Below are 4,827 nucleotides of genomic sequence, written 5' to 3' on the forward strand. Positions count from 1 at the left end.
AGACAATTATGGGGTCAAATTTCAAAAGAAAAAAAAAAGGAAGAAAATGTAGAAAGACATATACCTGGTTTTAGTACCTGGGGTCAGCTCCAGATTTCCTTTAGAGGTATTTGCCAGTTCTGGAAGAAGTGATGGAAAGGTCAAGAAACTGGTGAGAGGTTTTGAAAATTTCATAAAAATAAAAACTGGGTTGAAGTCTCATCAGCTAGCGTTGGGAAATCCCCTAGGCTTTGAATGTGACCCTGGAGGTCTACACCTCCGAATAAAGGTGAAACACATTTGCAACGTTCTTAATTTCAATCACTAATAGTATTAAGGTCATCCTAGTTTGCTGATAACTTAAGCCACTTTTAGGAGCAAAAGTAAACACACTCTAGAAGAAATGCAAATTCCCCTAATATCAAACTCTCTTTATATTTGTCTTGAACCTAGCAAACAGTAAAGAGCAACTCAGCAAATGAAGAAACAGATAATATAGCAGAAAAGCAAGAGAACCAAAATTTAACAAAAATAAAAACAACACACACCTGTCATTAATGGTTTTATAGAAAGCAGTGCATATGTTGAAAGCTGAATTCATCATGCCTGTTTCTCCAGGGCCCTTATCTCTGTTGATGGAAACCCATGGTCCCCATGCTCAGCCTAAGGCATCACTGTCATCATTGTCTCCTTTCTTCTTTGTACATATGATTAGTTAGGAAATATTTACTCTTCATTTCAAAATACAGGTAACTGGAGAAGATGAAAATTTCCCATTACACCCTCTGCCCTATCTTAGTGAGGTGCTTGTATTCTCAAAATAACAACATGATCTTATTAAAAGCATAAATCAAACCAGATTGTTCTCTCTTCAAAATGTCAGGCAATAGCCTCCTTTGTACTCAGATTTAAAAATTAATATTTTAAAATGGATACTCTACCACTTCTTAAATTCATTTTATGGCCTTATAGCCAGTTTTATATCTGTACCATAAAATATATACTCACCCCAAATTTTGCTATAATTTGTGCCTTAGGATGTCAACTATAACTCTGAATTTTCCTATGATATACATGTTTACACTAAGCCAAGAAGTGTTCTGTTGTTACTACAAAAACTTCAATAAAAGCTATTTATAGGAAGCTTATATCAGTGCTTTTTAAACAATCTAATAATTTTGGTAGCAGAATTAGGTTTCAGTTATCCTAAGTAAAATGTTGATTGTTGGGCAGCTCAACTGCTGTTGCAAACAGGTGATGCTTTAAACCATATCTCAATGTGATAAAAATTGATTTTTACTGAAGTTTTGTTTTATCATCTTTACTTTCATATAGTATTTTCTGATTATAGCACCCTTTAGTTGAGCAACAAATGGCTATTAGTCTATTTTAATCTACTGATAGTGTAAAGATTAAAAAATACTTGGATATATATATATATATATATATATATATATATATATATATATATATAAAATATGGTTAGCCATCTTAGTATTTTTTTCTTTTTTCAAAATATTTATTTTGCGATTAATCTCTGCACTGTTACTAATCTATTTCAACCTAATGATGGTTTAAAAATAAACAAAATTGAATATACATAAGGTTGGCTTAAAAGATACATGGAGCAACAAAGTTAGGGATCAGAGCACTGTCCTTATTACCATATGATTCTATACGGTAATAGCCTTTTGTCCATACAGCTAAGTTTAGAGCTGAATTTAAATTCAGGATGGTCAAATTTTGAAAGTTGAGCTTTTCCTGAAACATAATTTCCCCTGGCCTTTTTCATATCTATTTTTGCTTTTCTGCCCCCAAACTAATTATAACTAGTTTTTAGCTATAATAATATATTTTTGATTCAAGCAAGTTAGATTATGTAATTGAACTAAAATCAAAATAATGAAAAAGAAGAAAAGAATATATACTCATTTTATATAAAATTTTTTTATTAGCCAAATGGCCAATACATTAATAAATCTAACAACGTTGGGTACTGTCACCATGACCTGAGCCCTCCTAGTGCACATCCTGAATCGGGATCTCAGACGTCACCCAGAGTGGAACTTGTGACACATTCATGGAAAAATGGAAACCGCATTTTGATATTTAGTTCTGGGGAGGAAACTGTGTTGCCAAAAACAATTTTGCTTGGCAATATTTCATTTCAGTTATCTGCAGCATGATAGCTAAAATGTGTTTTCTTCTCCTTTGTTCTGATATGCTAGGAAGCACAAGTCAGTCTACATAGCCACCTGAGCACAGCTGCTGGATGATTCCTTAGAAAGTGGATTATTTGTATATAATAGGGAAAGAAAGCACATTTCCTGCCCCTGTCAAAATTCTGTCTACTTTAGGATAGGAAAAACTCCCCACCTGGGTTTTCCACCTTAGATGCTTTAAATTTTTAAAAAAGAACCAAATTATATCTTTAACTATTATGTATTTAAGACAAAGTATTTTAAAATTATATTGATAGTAATATTTGTTTTCATACCATAAATACAAAATACATTGTATCCTCCATCTATGTACTTCTTTTTAATAGCTACATTTCTGATAACATGCCTACAAAACTAAATTAATTCTACTGCTTATAGTATTAAAAATTGATAGCTTCTTAAAATATTTTTAAGAAAAAATAAAACCTAAGAACATTAGAAAGAACAGATTAGCTAAAATTATATAGAATTTTCTTTTGCAAAATAGAGAAATATAATATAGGACATTTATACTCATATAATAAGGTTTAGCAAAATTCTAATTTCCATGCACATAAAAGGCCATTGATACATAATGTAGGGAGATGGTGCCAATTTCTTTAGGCTGGATTCAAAATTCTAAAATTTGGAAATACATTTTCAATAATATCTTGCATTTGAAATATTATTCTTTAAAAATAAACAGAATCATGTAGTACTATATGTATATAATCATCTCTTATTTAGTTCATCCAATTCATATTGATTAAATACTGAATTTGTACTGGAAAAACTTGTTCAATGCTGATGATATAGCAATAAACAAAAAGAAATTTTCTGCCTTCAGGTAACATGAGTCAATAGGATATAATGAAATGGAAGGTATCAACTACTCTGGAAATATATTGACTTTTCTCGGTACACTGAACTTTTTTCCCTCAAAGTAATTAAACATAATCATTATTTCTTTTCCCCTCTTTCAACTAACATTAAATTGATCTTTTTAAATTATTTGAAAGCTAATGCAAGCATATTCTTTGAGATAGTGCCTTGTTTTGCTTATATAGACAAAACATGTAAGTATTCAGTTGAGAAGTCATAGAGTTCTTATTTTCCTCTGCATTTCTTGGTGACACAGTCTGTTTTAAATAAGTCAGCTTCAGAATACATATACCATCCCATAACCTGTAGGCAGATCTTGCAGTCAGGTATGTGTACAGGAGTTCTTGTTCATATACTAGCCTGTGTTATTCATATAAATCCCCAAAGATAATACCACATTAAAGATCTAGCATTATCAAGCCCTCTTCATTTTTCAACATATGCAGTGTACACAATGCTGTGAAAGGCTTGCTTGACAAGAATGGCAAAATCACATCCTTGCCCTCTGAGACATTTTCATACTTATTTTGATTAGTATTTTCCTGAAGGCAAAGCTCATGCCTTATTCATTACTGAAAATAAGAGAAACCAATAGGAGGAATTACAATAGTGGTTAAGCAATTCGTATGTGTTGAATTATTTGTTCTTGGCTATATAACTAAATTCTTGGGAGATGAAGACAGGATTGTGCCTTCAGGTAAACTCGGGGAAATTCCTTAATTAATGTATCAGAATGAAGAGTTGCCAGTTCTACAAACAGGAAAACTCTCAGCTCACCCTTGGGATTCAGCATAGTATTCATACTCCAGAGATTGTTCCTGACCCCCCTATCTCACTGGCCATGCCGCTCATACTCCACCTGCCTTTGGACTTAGTTCTTAATTATTCCACATACACTTTTATTACATTTAACATGTGGTTTATAAATGTGAGTGGAGTTTATTACATTTAGCATGTGGCTTATAAATGTGAGCAGACAATAAACTCTTTGGGGGCAAGAATGTTTTATTCTTCCTGGTGGAGTCATTAGCTAGAATTCAGTCGTTTGAGTTAATGTATCTCTACACTTTGGGATGTTGCTTTAATGAGTTGAATGAGTGGCTGGGTGTGGCTGGGTGAAGATGCCTGTCCCTTTTGACTGGGCAATCTTTCAAAGGTCACCTAAAGAGGTGACCCAACTGACTCTCTAGATTTTTTTTTATACCAGTTTTTTTTTTTATATCACATCTGAGATGGTTTTGTTTTCTACCCTGATTATTTAACAGATAAGATGAACCTGAAACACAAAAGTTAAGGTTGTTGATGTAGAAGATTACTCATCAGAGATAAATTTAAAATCCTAAATGAGTTGAAAGAATAAGATAGGTAACAAAAAACATTGTGTTTTGTGTCAAAAAGACCCAACTTGGGATATAAGTTCTTTTTATTTGCTGGCTGTTCTTAGGCAATTTACATGATATTTTAGGACATTAACTTAGATTAATGTCTACTTTATTATAGTACTGTGGATTTACATACATGAGAGAGGTTAGTCCAATTCCTAGCATATATCAAATAATCTTAGGTATTGTATAACTATGATCATCAAGTTTAAATAATAGTAAAAAGGAGACTAAAAGGAATGACTTACTATCAAGGAGACAAAGACCAATGGGAATATATATTAACAAACAATAACTCATGGAGATGTCATAGATAAACAGGAGTGGAAGGTAATTTCATAGTGGAGTAATAGATTTACAAAATAACTGTGGCTGTTTTTACC

This window comes from Spermophilus citellus (assembly GCF_964194105.1).
Source record: "Spermophilus citellus genome assembly, chromosome: 10".
Lineage (NCBI taxonomy): Eukaryota > Metazoa > Chordata > Mammalia > Rodentia > Sciuridae > Spermophilus > Spermophilus citellus.